The following is a 14,368-nucleotide window of genomic DNA, read 5'->3' on the forward strand; positions in this document are numbered from 1 at the left end:
ACACTTTGTTTCGCTAAGGATTTCCCATCAGGCAACCCATTATTCAGAACATGTTCATTAACGTCCTGAAAGAAGATTTCTTACACCTCTCCATGTTCAGATTTCTCTTTGCAATTTTAAAACCAAACTCTCCTTTTTTCAATTATCACAAGGAGCGAACTTGGCATAATCACAGGGTTGCAGGAACTGAGGCTTCAAGACCAACCGAGCCTTGTGTGAGCCTCCTGAAAAATTCACAGGCATTTCCTAACTGAAATGAGTTTGACCGATGCACTGATTTGCAGCTATTTCTGTTCTCCATAAACCTAGAGCAAGGTTTATGGAGCAAGTCTTCCCTTCTGACGCAGTAACACGGCACTTACCTGTAGGTTCAGTCACTGTGTTCATTTCTGCCTTATTAATACATTTGCCTGCAGAGGAAGAATAAATGGGAACAAACATTTGGGTATTTCTTCTTCTGGGCCATGTTATTCCAGAGATCTGCCTCATACGAGTAAGACACGTAAGTGACAAACATTAAAGCTTCTCTGTATCTCTGGTCTCATTTATAAGTAGAACAATCTTCAGTAACTGCTGAAATCAAAGGAGCTGGTGCTCGGGTGAGAATACACCCAATGCAATACCAGTTACATTACATTACAGTCCACTCCTCCTTCACAGTCGCAATTTCACCCAGGAGTGTAATTTTCATTAAAGCATCAGATTTTAGAGCCCTAATCTTCCCTTTTGTTTTCCTTTTTTTTTTTTTTTCCATTTCAATCCCATTGAGTTAGAAAGAAGTTTGAGATACTCCAAGGTTAAGAGACAATTAACAACAAATTATTTTAGATAGTTTCACATTCTCACAGTTGATTCCACCTCTCTGAAGGTATATTTGAGTTAGGAATTTAGCCAGAAAAAAAAACCCTCTGAGTTGCTGCAAGTCAATAAATCACCACTGCTGACCTCTTGTGAGTAATATTGTCAGAAGCAGGGGCATCAATATCAGCTACCTTGAACAACCTGGCAATTTAACAAAGCTGATGATCACACTTCAAAATTAGTTTTTTCAATACAGTGGGTCCAAAAAAAACCCAAAGCCATTCTTTGTCTCTCACCAGATCCTGCCTTGAAAATCAATTGATTTTAAATTCCTTTTATCTGAGAGAGGTCAGGGTTCCATTAAAAATCACACACTGGCACTGATTTGAAGCTTTAGCTTTGGTAACCTTACTACACTGACAAAAGGGGACATATGGGGTTAAAACTCATTATTTCCTTGTGGTTTGTTTCACTCACATGTTTGTGTCTTTCCTGCTGTAGCAGAATGACCTTCAAAAGGCCTTGCTGCGCCCATGTGCTGTCAGAAACCCAGTGCCCACATTCACCTCCTTCATGCCCAGGAGGACACTGTGGAGGGTAAGAGGAAAGAGCTCCTCACCCACAAGATGGCAAGGGATGTCTGGGATGGCAAGAGTTGCCCTGAACAGTATGTAGCTGTCTGCCTGTTAGGGGAACTGTAGTAATATGTGGGTGAGCAACACCACGTGAATGATGCTCTGGGGGTAGGAGCCACAAGAATAAAATGGGAGAAGACAAACCCAGCTCCCCAGTGAGGAATCACATTTTAAGGTGGATCAGCTGCAAACAGGCCCTGTTGCTGAACAGTGCTGACTGAGAAAAAAAACTTGGGTTTCCAGTTCCTTCTGACAACATCAGCTACTGTTCAAACTTGGTTTGTTTTTACATTCTGCCTCTGCTTTTCAGCTGTCAGCACCACACACACACACTCCTGTACTCTCAGTTCTATTGCCAGCATACAGGTCAATGAGAATCTTCCACTGCAGGGTCAGTCTGGGAAAGATGAAGCCAGAGCTGTAGGCAGTCACTAGGAGTAGGGTATAACCATTAAATGTTGCTGATTCATATAATTTTCACCCATTTTGGTGTGAAATTTGCCATAAAGGCATAATCTCAAGTATTCTGGAAAAATAATCTACAGTGCTGCAATTCTTGAAGATCTCTTAATGAAGAGAAACACTTAAAGTTAATACTTGGCTGCTAGAGGAATTGACCAGTTCATCAGGGCTTTATTACTGTTAACATATTATCCTTCCCACATAATGTTTAATTAATGCAATAAGAGAAGAAAGAGTGGCACAAGAAGCAGTAAATCCTGAAATGCCAAAAGGGAAGTCATCCCAGACTTGTCCTGGACTGGGACTGCTGATAGAAGGTAATGCCATGAGACAGTCAAATATCTTAAGGTATTTAAAAATAGGTATTGAACCTATTTTTAAAACAGTTAAAATCTCACAAGAAATGTTCCTTACTTCGAGAGTTAGTATTTCAAAACAGTCCAGTAGAAACACAGTGAAGAAGATACTGAGAGACTATATCAGCCCTGGAAGATGTGTTCACTTCACTTTAGGGTGTTTTCTATTCCTAAACTTTTGGAATTCAAAGGATATTCCACACAGAAAGGTTTGTTTGGGGTTTTTTTAGCAGCTGTTTTATTTATGGTGGAATTGTTTGCATTAGTCTGCCTTTTTTTTTCTGTCATTTTGGCGATTTTGGAATATGCTGTTGATTCTTTAAAGGAATATAAATCTATCTGCATTCAATACACTTAATTTCATCATAGAATACACAAGAGTTTTTAAAATCCTACTTCTTACTGTGAAGCAAGCAACATTTCCTAAGTTTTCGGAAAAAAAATTCGTATCTCAAAATGATATCTTGGTTTCTTCAACAACACCTGAAGTCATCAGAGAATCCCTCAATATACCTGCACCTTTCCTTTGCAAAAAAAGGACTCTAGCAGGTCCAATTTCTTCCATGTGAGTATGTGCATCTCCCATTTTGTCAGTATATATAAGTGATCAGAAAAGACCACTGCTTAAAACTGCTGCTCAAATGGATTTTGTCATTGCCTGTGTAGGGAGGTGTGAACAGGCCCTTTTGTATTTGCATAGACTTGGGAGAAGGAAATAAGGGCCAAAATAAAACTACATAAGCACAGAGATATTCAAGGGCAGTGTGTTGAATGGAACTGTCATGGATGGAAGTGCTCTGGACATGATGGTTCCTTCCTTTTGGGAGTTTTTTAGGGCAGAGAGCAGTCTGCACTGAGCAACACACCCAGGTGAGGGGCTAGGGGGCTAAGAGCAGATCTGGTGCCCTGATCCTACAGGCTTCTGCCCACAATGGATCAAGCTCTCAAGTTCTCACAAGCAGAGTCAACACATTAATCCATGAGAGCAAATGAATTGTATGCTTTGGTTCAAATAGAGTTGAGTCTCCTTTACCTGCCCCTGAACAGCATTTACACAAAAAAAGTAATTCTTTCTTATGCCAAACTCATAATTCAGTTAAATTACTTGCTGTATTAAATTGCTGAATACAGTGATTTATCGATTCAGTCTTAATTGTGACCTTATTTTCATCCTTGTCTTGTTCTTCTTTAATTAGTTTCATGAAACTGCAGTAAATTAGCTTAATAATGTGCTTGATAAGCATACACTTGTTCATTTTTATCTTTCAGTAAAATCCATAAAGAGTACCTGGGGCTGGTCTAACCCTTCAAGTCATATGAACATCCAATTCTGCTTAATATCTAAAGCCCAAATTCACAAAGCAATTGTAGCACCCTAAGCCCCATGTTAATAGAACTCACTCTCATTCATTTATTTCACTATTTATCTGAATGAATTGAAGTCTATTGCAGCCTTCTCAGCAAAAGTGCAAAGCCTTCCCTCACTGTAGGGCCAGTGAGCCCAGCACGAAAAAATTAGTGCTGCCTCATTCCACACAGGACCCCTGCCTGCCTGTTAGTTGTGCTGGCAGTGGCTGGTTCCCAGCCATCACACACAGAGTTGTGCCTAGGGCATCATCTCCACAGGCTGCTCTGGGAAAGGTGCAAGTTCTGTGGGGAAACAGTCCCAGCACACAGGCCAGAACTAAGTCTGAATTTTACAGATGGGCTCATTATCAGAACAAACCAAAATGCTCAGTCTGCAAGGTCTCTAATTCCCAATATGTAAGAGCCCACCCCTTTTTGTCTGTGCTGGACTTTCTGCACTAAATCAGAGCTAATTCTGCTATGCACGTTCCATGACCAGCTTGCCTTCTTTCCACTTCTACCCTTGCCACCCAAAGGTTCCACTGCCTCTTTCCAGATATCTTACTGCACTGCACAAGTACAACAAACCATGTCCCTGAATTCCAAAGACTGGGGGACCTGCAAAAGGAGCCTGGAACACCAAAACCCTGAAAACGTCCTGTGCCCCCTTCCACTTCCACCTGAAAAATACTTCCTAGTCTGCAGGAAGAGGAGAGTGCACATATGTCTGTGCAGACATGCAACCCAGCTCCAGAAAGGAATGTACAGTGAAGAGTGGTGTTCAAAAACACCCTTCATTCTTTGACCATGTCAGCCTGTGATATAGGTTATTTTCTGTGTCCAGAACAACCACCCTAAATACATTAAAAAAACCTAAAAATATAGGAAAGAACAAGGTTCCTAAAGAGTTTCTTTAATGAAAATCTACCAAGCATTGCCAGAAGAGCTAAATCATGTAGTTTAAGTTGTATTTTAAGAAAGGAGGGTGTTTATTAGCTTTTGTTCCAACTTTTTGTTGTTGTCTAGTGCCTGCAGGAACCTTATGTCAGACGCCCATAGCAGAGATAAAAATAGAGGGCCAGTGTTGCCTGCTTTTGCTATTAGTTTAATTCCACTGCCATGTGCTCTCTAGGTAAATCTCTATAAGAACTGTCTCTTCCCCCATCCAAAATGAGTCCATAGACTCACTCTGTCTGACTGCCAAGCTGAAGAACAATTATTAGCAGAATGATCCCCAAAAGAGCACTGAACAGGAAGCAGGGCTGATTAACTAAGGCAGAAAACTCTCCAAACCTCATTTGAAAGTCTTTTTGCTCACTTAGGGCTCTGCCTGGCACCACTGGGACCACTCCAACACAGTCACACCACTCTGGTATAGGAGGTACCACCTGGTAGGGAGGTCTCTGTTTAGCAGAAGGGAGTCAGACAAGGGGAAGCTGATCCCCAATATAGGCACAAAATGAGAGACACATTTTAATAGTTTGAAATTCCCAGGTGGATCTGAACACCTTGGGAACCATTACTTGGAGTTTTTGACTCCAGACTGAGCAGCACTGACCCTTAGGGAAATGCCACATAGGGAAGCCTCATGATCCAGACCACTGCAGTCCTCTCAGACCTTCCAATCTCTTTCTGTACAGCCCTTACAAAGCACTGCGGCCGTTTTATTTCCTTCAGAAACTGCACTTCTCTTTCTACATCATATTACCTTGTGATGGGAGAACTCCTGAGGTCCCTGGGCAGTGACCACAACCAGCCCTGGGAACTGGACACAAAGGCTCAGCCAGTCAGGAGTTTTGCCTTCCAGACAAAATTATGCAATGACAATTTAGCTCTTTATTGCCGTAAGCAAATGGTCATCTCTAGCAACAGAATGATTGTGCCAAACAGAATTTCCAATTTGTGAGCCTTCCCAACAAATGAATCAATTATCATTTCTAGCTGGGATCATTACACAGCCTTGTTCCCTTCTGCATTGTTTGCTCAGTAATATTGCTGTGTGTCTTCATTAACTAGCAGTGATTAGAAAAGAAACAACCATAATTCATATTCCAAAAGTCATCCTCCCATGTACCCATTCACTCACCATTCCTAATTAAGTTCATGAAAGATTAATTCCTTAATGGTTATGATTTGTAATGTTAATTAATTAGCTGCTTTTCCATTAAACATTCAAAGGTTTCCAGCATTACATAGATTTCTTAATTAGACCATGGCGAGTGTAAAAAAAAAAAAAAAAAAAAAAAAAAAAGTTTGAGTAACTTCTCCTTGTCCCTTAGGCAATTTATCAGCTGCTTGGTCTTCCAGTCCATGTCCTTTCCCACTCCATGGAGAATCCCTTTCCTTCACTGCTGCAAATGTACTTCCTTGGCTCATTCATCTTTCTCAGAGGATAACATAACCAAGGAACAGGCACAGCTGACTGACCTCACTCTTAGCCTGGGGAGAAGGTACTTTGATATGAACTTTGCCTCTCTTTCAAGTTCCCTAAGGTGTGCAGACCTGAAACTGAAAAGCTGCCTAGGATGCAGCTTGGGATGAGCATCCCTGGGATTGTTGAGCTCTGCATGATGCCAGCAGTGGGACCGGTATTTACGTTGCAATTCCAGTTAGCCTGGCAGGAGCTCCCTGCAAATTCAGCTTCGTCACAGTTTCCAAGGCAACTTCTTTGGCTCCTGGTTGTGATAGGTTTTGAGGGATGCCCACAGGGGGTTTGCAAGCTCAGCCTGCCCTCTCTGCTCTGATGGCAGTGACTGGAATCTCCCACAAAGATTACTCTGAGAGGCACAGACAAGAGGCCTTTCTTCCCCAAACTCTTCTGGAAGTATAGCAGAATGGGGGACTTCTCTCCAGCCCTTCTTACCTTGTTCCACGTGGCTTTGAAGCCTCTGGTCACCATCTGCTCAGACTCAGGACTGGGAGCAACCAAAAAAAGTCAGAGTTGCGTTGTTAGGATATATCCATGGTCCCTTTCCAAAGCCACTTTTAAAGGTATCCCTGAACCATGTTCTGCTAACACAACCATTCACAAAACTTCTCTAGCACTGGGCTCTGAGAGAATGTCCATACACCAACATGGCAGGCCTGGCCCAAAGTAAAATGGTTTTTTTTAGAGGTCAGAGCATTATAAGTGAGGAATGCTATAATGTAGCCTTGGCTTCAGCTCTGCACCTCTCCATACACCTACTCACAGAGAGAAGGCTTCCCACATGCTGGATGCACCCAGGTGGGCTGCTCCACATGCCAGGTTGCTTCCTGCCTCTCCTACAGGTGCTGTAACCACAGTCCTCAGGGCCAACCTCAACATTAATCCCCAGATTGCTTCCAGAGTCTGGTAGACAAACCCAGTAATGTGCAAGGAACTAATGGGAATCACAGTTAAAACAGGAAGCATCCCATCCTGGACCAACATCACAGGGTGAGGAGCTTGCTCAGTTGCCACTTAGCAGCAGGAAATGCTCCATGCTAAAGTAATAGCAAATACATGACTAGGAGGCCACAGCTTCTTTGTCCTTCGCACTTGAAAACTCTGCCATTAGCAATTGCAATCCATTCCTAAGCTCCCCACTGATGTTATCCTGTCATTACTTACTACACTACACTTGGTTCCTACAACAAACTCATCTCATAGCTCCAAGCCCTCCACTTGAAGCCCAAAGCAAAATTAGATCTGCTGCAAAGGGTCCCCTCTGTGTGATAAACCATAAAGGAAACTCACCAGTAGATTTTTCTATTGTGGTCACTATCATGGGGTCAGCAGCTGCAAGCAAAAAGGTCTCTAAATGAAGGAAGATTTGGATTAACAGGATCCCACAGTAATGGCAATGTGCCCACAGGTTACTGGGCTCAGTGTAGCACATACATCAGAACCACAGCAAGTGTGGAGGGAGCAGAGCTCCCTCATTCCACAGCCTGGCCAGCATATATTGCAGAGGGAAAAACACAGCAGTAGTCTTGTATTCCTCAGAATGCAGCCTAGGAAATTTTTCCTACCTAATTACTATCCCATACATTCATCTCTATCCCATACATTCATCTCTGATCAGAAATGACAGTGAAAGCCAAAATTATTGGTAAAAAAACCAATGTTGCAAATGGCACACCTTCTCTCTGCTGGAGCTCAGAGAGGTGTAAACCAGTTTCAGCAAGCTGTCATCTCCATGCAGGTGCTTTTATTACAGCAGTGCGTGCTGTTCAAATACAAGGGGTTTGGATCATTTCTAGTCCAGCCAGCTTACACTGAAGCAAATGTCCCTTAGGACTGCCACATCAGTCTGATGAGATTCGTGGTGGCTAGAGAAGCTGACAGGTAGGAAGTTCTCCTGTAAATATCATATGCATCTGCCAGGAAGTCTCCACATCATCTTGTGACAGGGACACCAGAGGATTCGAGACAGAGACCACAGCTGAGCCATGTCCTCAGGTTGCCTCATCTGACCTTTCAGTTTAGATGTTTTCTGCCACTCCAAGTAAACCTTGCCCCTGTGTTTAGCTCCCAGCAGGAAAAGCTGAACAACTCCTGAAGCATTTCTCTTCTCTGCTTCCTACTGTCATTATTACTTGGTGACTCACTCCTGAGTATGCCCACAACCTGCTCAGCCATTGCTGCTGGAAAGCCCTGCCAAACACAACCCTGCAGCTCAATCAAGATAAATGCCACCTGTCCCCTTCCTCCCCTCGAGCACCAGCACAGGCACACTTGTGAGCAGAACAGATCCCAGCCCTCCCAAATGGGGCTCAGAGTGAGACACGGTACAGACAGAAAAATCCTATGTGAATTAGCAGGGGAAAGAGGAAGACAGTCAGCTAGGAATGGCCATTTCTACCTGCTACCAGTCCTTTGTCACAGCTCCTGGAAAGCTCTGGGGTTGCCAGGCAGGGATCTGAATGGCTGGGTGAGATCTCACATGCCCGAGACATGCTCATGCCCTCATTCCTGCACAGCCCTATCACTCCTGCAGCACTGACAATGGATGCTGAAGCACTGAGCCTGATGGAGCAGGCAGTTTTACACTGAATTATAGGTGTTTCCAGCACAGCAAGGAAAAGAAGCAGTTCTGCACTGCTGATGCTGTGAGGATGAGACCACTACATTACAGTACCATATTATCCAGCTGACAGCATAAATGGACCATTGAGCTCTTCACCCTAAAAAAATGCTGCAAACAAAACCAGTCATGCAAACAGGCAAGACAGAGCACTTACCGTGTGCAAGACTGCCACCACATGGCACAAGGACAAGCCTGTAGACTCCTTGAGCCAGAGCAGGAGAGGGGAAAACTATCCTCACACCTCCAACCAGCCCTTGCCTCACTAAGTAGCTATGGCCAAATCCTGATGTCTCAGCTGGATCAATTACTTTGGCCAGGTTCCTCTTGCACCCTTCCATCCACTCCAAGTCACTAAAATCTCTTGTGAAGAAAGCACCTGAATCTTGTAAAATAGGAATTCCTAAGACACGGATGAGATCTGGCTGTTCTCACTATGGAAAATTTGAATCGAGCAGAATCAGTTTAACTGTGCCCCACAGCCCATAAAAGTCTGGGCTCAGCAGAGCCTGAGAGCCCTGACAGACAAAAATCTAGCAAGATTTTGCAGTTCCTAAACTCATATTGCTTGTGGCACAGAACTAAGGCAAAAGCATGACACTTCCAAAAATGGCTGGACAGCCTTGGCCTCTCGAGTTGAACTACAGAGTAGTTCAGGTAACTGTGGTTCTGCTCTGCAGTAACAGAACCAAAACACAAATGTAGGAGCAAGAGGAGCAGGAGAAATCACAGCTTTGTGTTGGAGGAGTACAGGCCAAGTCAGGCCATAGAAGGATGACAGGGAAACAAAAGCTGAGATTTACCTGCCTCCATCATCCTCAAGCCCAGGCAGTGTTTTGGGGATTCCTGACTTTTGGAGGTCTTCTGTCCAGCAGAACCACACAGAAATGGTGCCTCCAACAAGTCCCACACTTTGTCACCCCCTTCTCCTTTTTGCTGTTCTCCTCTCTTGACCGATGGCAGGTCTCTGATGAAAATACAGACCCCAAAGTGGTGGCTGGCAGTGGTTCAGACAGTGAGACACAACCACACATGGCAAAGACGTGCCTCTGTCACTGGCTCTCACAGAGAATGGACAGCCTTCAGCAGCACTGAGCCTTCACAGGGATGGTGCCTGCTATCTTTGCAGCAAACTCATCTCCATTTCCAAGCCATCATCATCTTCCCTGGTGAGTAATTTTATCCTCCATTTTACCAGGCAATCCATCAAGTGGACAGGCAGCAAAACCTGACTGAGATAAACCAGCTAACTGTGAAATCCTTATCTGTAGTTCATCCTCACTCCTGGAGACCATAAAGTACATTGAGTGGGTTCTTCAAGGTAAGAATGCCTCTCTTTATAGGGTCAGAGAGAGCAGCCAGTGCCATGAAACATGCTCAGGGCAAGGTGCTGCATAAACAGAGCACTGGGAAAATGGAGATGTTGAACACACTCCCCCTCCCCCCTTTCACCTGCTCTCCCTCTGCCCTGTTCATAGCTCCTGTCTATCCTTTTCCCCCAGCATGGACCAGGTAAAACATCTTCATCCTACAAACCCAGCCCAAGGGCACTAGAAGTTGGGCAGAAGCTCTGCTGGAATAGAGACAGGGACCACATTTCTTAAGTGATCACACAGTTCACAGAGCTTTTTCCTGGAGGGTGAAGAGGGCATGAGGCTGTCACTGAAAGCAGATCTGCATAGGAACTGCCCTGGCTGAAACCACTCTATGATAAATAGGTGGGCCTTAAAGAAGATGCCTTTGACTTTTTGAAGTGTCTTCTCACATGGAAGTAAGACAAGTATTGCTGGATCCATTAACTTTCAAGCACTGTACTGATGAGCTTTGCTCCCAGGGACACCCTCTGCCCTTTCACAGCTGGAAAAAGTTTCTGCTGACCCTCCAGCCAGGCTGTTCCTCTATAGCTGCAGGTCATCTATGGGGTTTGGGTTTAGCCTTAGCACCCAGAAAAAGGTGAGCTGCCTTCTGGGTAGGTTCCTTTAACCTTGTCTCCTTTAACAGCTTAAGCAGTTAGAAGCAATTTTTACAGCCTGTCTTGAAAGTTCCTGCTCTTTAAGAAAATTTTTTACATAAGAAATGCCACTGGGATCAGCCACCTTCCTCCAAAGGGGTTATGATCCTGGGCAAATCACTAAGACTAAGTGTGTGTCCCCTTCAGCAGGATGGTGGCCCAGCTCTGCCATGAGTCATTTGAACTAGCACACAGACAGCAGAAGTCAAACCAGCACCTGTAAACCTGTCCATGACAGATCAAGTTGACAGATGTGCTTAACTGAGCTGAAAACAACAGCAGGAAAGAACTTCTGTAGGAGAGAGGAAAAGGAAAACTATGTTGATTTCTGCCCATAAGGACACCCTTCAGGAGCTTTCTGGAGGCTCCAGGGACTACTAAAGCCCTTGTTCAAGCCTGAGCATTGCAGCAGTACACACACATCTCTCTGCCAGGCAGGAGGCTGCTGCTTTGTGCTGTGACAGTGACTGACAGCATGAGCAGATCCAAGAACGAGTGGCTACCTGCTGGCAGCCCTTTCCCCACTGTCCCACAGCACATGCAGCAGTCCTGTCCCAAAGCCCACAGAGCAGCAATGCTCCTCAGGGCACAGAACACTGCAGCACCTGCAGCCACCCCCCTTCAGTGAGCACCCCCCATATCACACATGGATGGGAAGCAGCCACAGACACAAAGTGGGCAGCTGGCCAGCCAGTAAATTAATTTCAAAGACAGGCAGGTGATAGATGGGATTCATGTGGGAAACAGGAGAGGATAAATTGCCCATCTGTGACTGATACAGCGGAGAACAGCACATGATGGAGCAAAATGAATGGGCACAGAGGGATCAAGGATGGAAAGACTGAGTGGAGTGTAAATAATTGAATCCCTGAGGCCTGGATCCTGTCTTTGGGACTACGTGGGATTGCAAACGTAGGAGCACGACTGAAGGGAATGATTCATGGGCTGTGTGTGACAGATAGGACCCCCAGAGCAATCTCTTAGTGGTGTGGAGGTGGGAATGCCACTGACAGGATGGTGAGGGAATGTATGAGATGAGGAGCTTCCTCCACATCTTTCTATGAACCTTCGAACCCAGCCTCTATGGAAACAGCCTGGAGGAATCTACCAAAATTAGAGGTGATGCCACAGCTCACACTCAGGACACGGTCAGGGAGCTGGTCTACTGGAACCAATTTCCTACACACAACAAACCCAGACTTACACCAAAAGTCTATTGGTCTGCTCAGTGCTGCTGACTTCTTCCCTGTAGGAATCTTAGTCAGGGAGACTAAAACGTTATAAAAATCAGCTCTTCCCCCTCTGTTCATCTCTGCCCTGCTGCTGTGCAGGTTCAAGTCAGCAGAATCAGCCAGTAAGTGCATGCCAAACCATTTCCAGGGCATTCCAGTCTCACAGGAGGCAGGAGACCCCCAGTAGCTTAGGAAAGAGGCTTTCAGCAGTGCCACCCCAGACTGGTGTGCCAAAAAGCAGCTCAGAAGCATTTTTGATTGTCCTGTGCTATGTTGCTTGGTCTCACCCCTGCAATTACTCAGGTGGAAAGACAAACTCCTGTTCTTTTGGCAGGAGACCCACAAATACATGGCACGAGTGCATCTGGGATGTGCCCAAGCACTTGTGCCCTTCTAGACCACTTGCAGCAGTGCAGACCCATCAGTGCACTGTCCTGCTGCTACAGTGGATTTAACATCCTCCCCCAAATGACTGGGGCCTGCAAGAGGACATTAACTGCAGGTTATGTGTTACCACAGCATCCCTCTCACCAGCCTCCACTCTCCAAGAGGCCATCAACAATGGCCAAAAGACAACTGGAGCAAATGCACACCCAGACTTCCCATGTTATCACCTTCCTGACTTCAGCAGCCTGAAGGAACCCGTTAAAGTGGGAGTTTTCATGCTCTTAAGGCCACCTATGGTTTCTTACCTTGCAACTCTTTTTTTCTTACAAGTCTAAACCGTAAGCATCCACCACAAACTGTGGCAAAGAGGGTATTTCATGCCACACTGGTGAATCCTAGAGGTAGCAGGCAATCCAGTTCCTTAGTCCCAATCTTCCTAGGACCTGTGATGCCTAGAGACAGCTGACCTAGAAGAGAGGTTAGACAGAGTAGAATAAATAAGAATAAAGTAGGTATTTATTAAAAGGCCTTAAAGGACACACCTTGGGCAGTACAAGAGCCTGGCCAGGGCTACACCCACTATGGACCCAAAATGATCACAAAAAAATGGATGACTGGTCACGAGGTCTCACACTTTTATAAGGTTTGGTCCATCTGCATATTTGGGTTAATTGTGCAGTTACAGCTTCTGATTATGAAGTCACATCCTCCTTGTTTCCTCTCTTCAGTCTACTTTGTGTTTTCACAAAACAAAAAGTTTGTGCTTTTGTTCAGTCTACAAAACAAAAGTTTGTGCTTTTGGGGCTGAAAGCTGTAATGATTGTCCTTGGTATCAAGCTGGAAAAGCAATTGTTTTCTCTACCTACGCTGTGAAGAGAGCTCACTAACACTTAACATGAAGCTCAGAGCTACACACCTAGGTAGCACAGAATCTGAAAAATATGAAAGCTAAAACTTAAGGCATCACCTGGACTTCTTCCTGTATATTTTAAGCAGGTGAGGTGATAGATAGCTTTTTTGTTTTGGTTTTTTTTTGAGATTGTGAACTAATTTTATGCTGAGATTTGCTGTCTCATTTCCAACCTGCCCTGCCACCTAAACCCTGGGAAGGGTGGCTGAAAGGAACCTTTGGGTCTCTAGTCCTCTCACACATGGAACAGGACTACTGGCAAAAGTAGATCAACAAAATTAAAATCTTGTCTAGTTGAGTCCCAAAGATGAAGATGTCAAAGGCCACAAGTCTTCAACACATTTTATTTCCAAGAAATGCCAAGAGTACGGGGAAACTTCAGATTTTCACAAACAGACTCAGCTACTTAAAAATGATCATCAGATAGACAGAATGGATATAAAGTGCAGCCCTGTGGAGAAGGACTTGGGGTGCTGCTGGTTGAAAAGCTGGACACGTCAGTGTGCACTTACAGCCATATCCTGCGCTGCATCGAAAGAGAATTGGCCAGCAGGCTGAGGGAGGAGATTTCCCCCCTCTACTCCACTCTCACATGGCTCCACTGGAGGTGGTTACAATCTGTGTCAATCTTGGCAGCACCAGAAGAGTTTGACTGAAGTTCAAATAAATTCTATCTTCCAAGCACAGAGGGTTATTCCACTAAGCATAAAGCAGAAAGACCTTCTCTGTATGGATGTTAACTTCTAACTATGCATTGTTCCCTGCAGCCTATATGCTAGGTTCACTATTATCTTCCATGTTTGTTAATCAGCTACCTGATTTTAACAAGAAGATAACTTCTAGGAGATATGCAAATAATTCTGCAATTTTCCTTTTCAATGACTCAGCATTCGTATCAGAAATGTGTTAACAGAATACAAAAGCTATTAAGAAGCTCTCTGCATAATTATACTCTTCCTTGCCTCCAGTTCTTAACAACTTACAAAAGAAAATTAGTGTCATGTAATAGACACTCAATCTTGCCAGAAGAAAAAAATTTTAAGTTATCTTTTCTTCTGTTTAAAATCTCATTTCTACAATTTTCCCTTCTCTAAAGACTTGTCTCTAAAATTTTACTTAAATAAGGCAAAATTAAATACTCTTAGTACAAAAATGCAAGAAAGTGAAACAAAATGCTTT

General features: G+C 44.2%; 1 long non-coding RNA gene across 1 annotated transcript in view; it reads right to left on the reverse strand.

Moving 5' to 3' along the window:
• Positions 1-14,368, reverse strand: part of LOC147653071 (uncharacterized) — a 30,684-nt gene that overhangs the window by 14,330 nt on the left and 1,986 nt on the right. The window contains exons 2-3 of the long non-coding RNA XR_015287560.1: positions 12,585-12,746; positions 363-410 (exon numbers count right to left, since the gene is read on the reverse strand). This is a non-coding gene — a long non-coding RNA (uncharacterized LOC147653071). The remainder of the gene's footprint in view (positions 1-362; positions 411-12,584; positions 12,747-14,368) is intronic.

Source organism: Cyanistes caeruleus, chromosome 5 (assembly GCF_971803275.1).
Source record: "Cyanistes caeruleus chromosome 5, bCyaCae1.hap1.1, whole genome shotgun sequence".
In the NCBI taxonomy this organism is placed as follows: Eukaryota; Metazoa; Chordata; class Aves; order Passeriformes; family Paridae; genus Cyanistes; species Cyanistes caeruleus.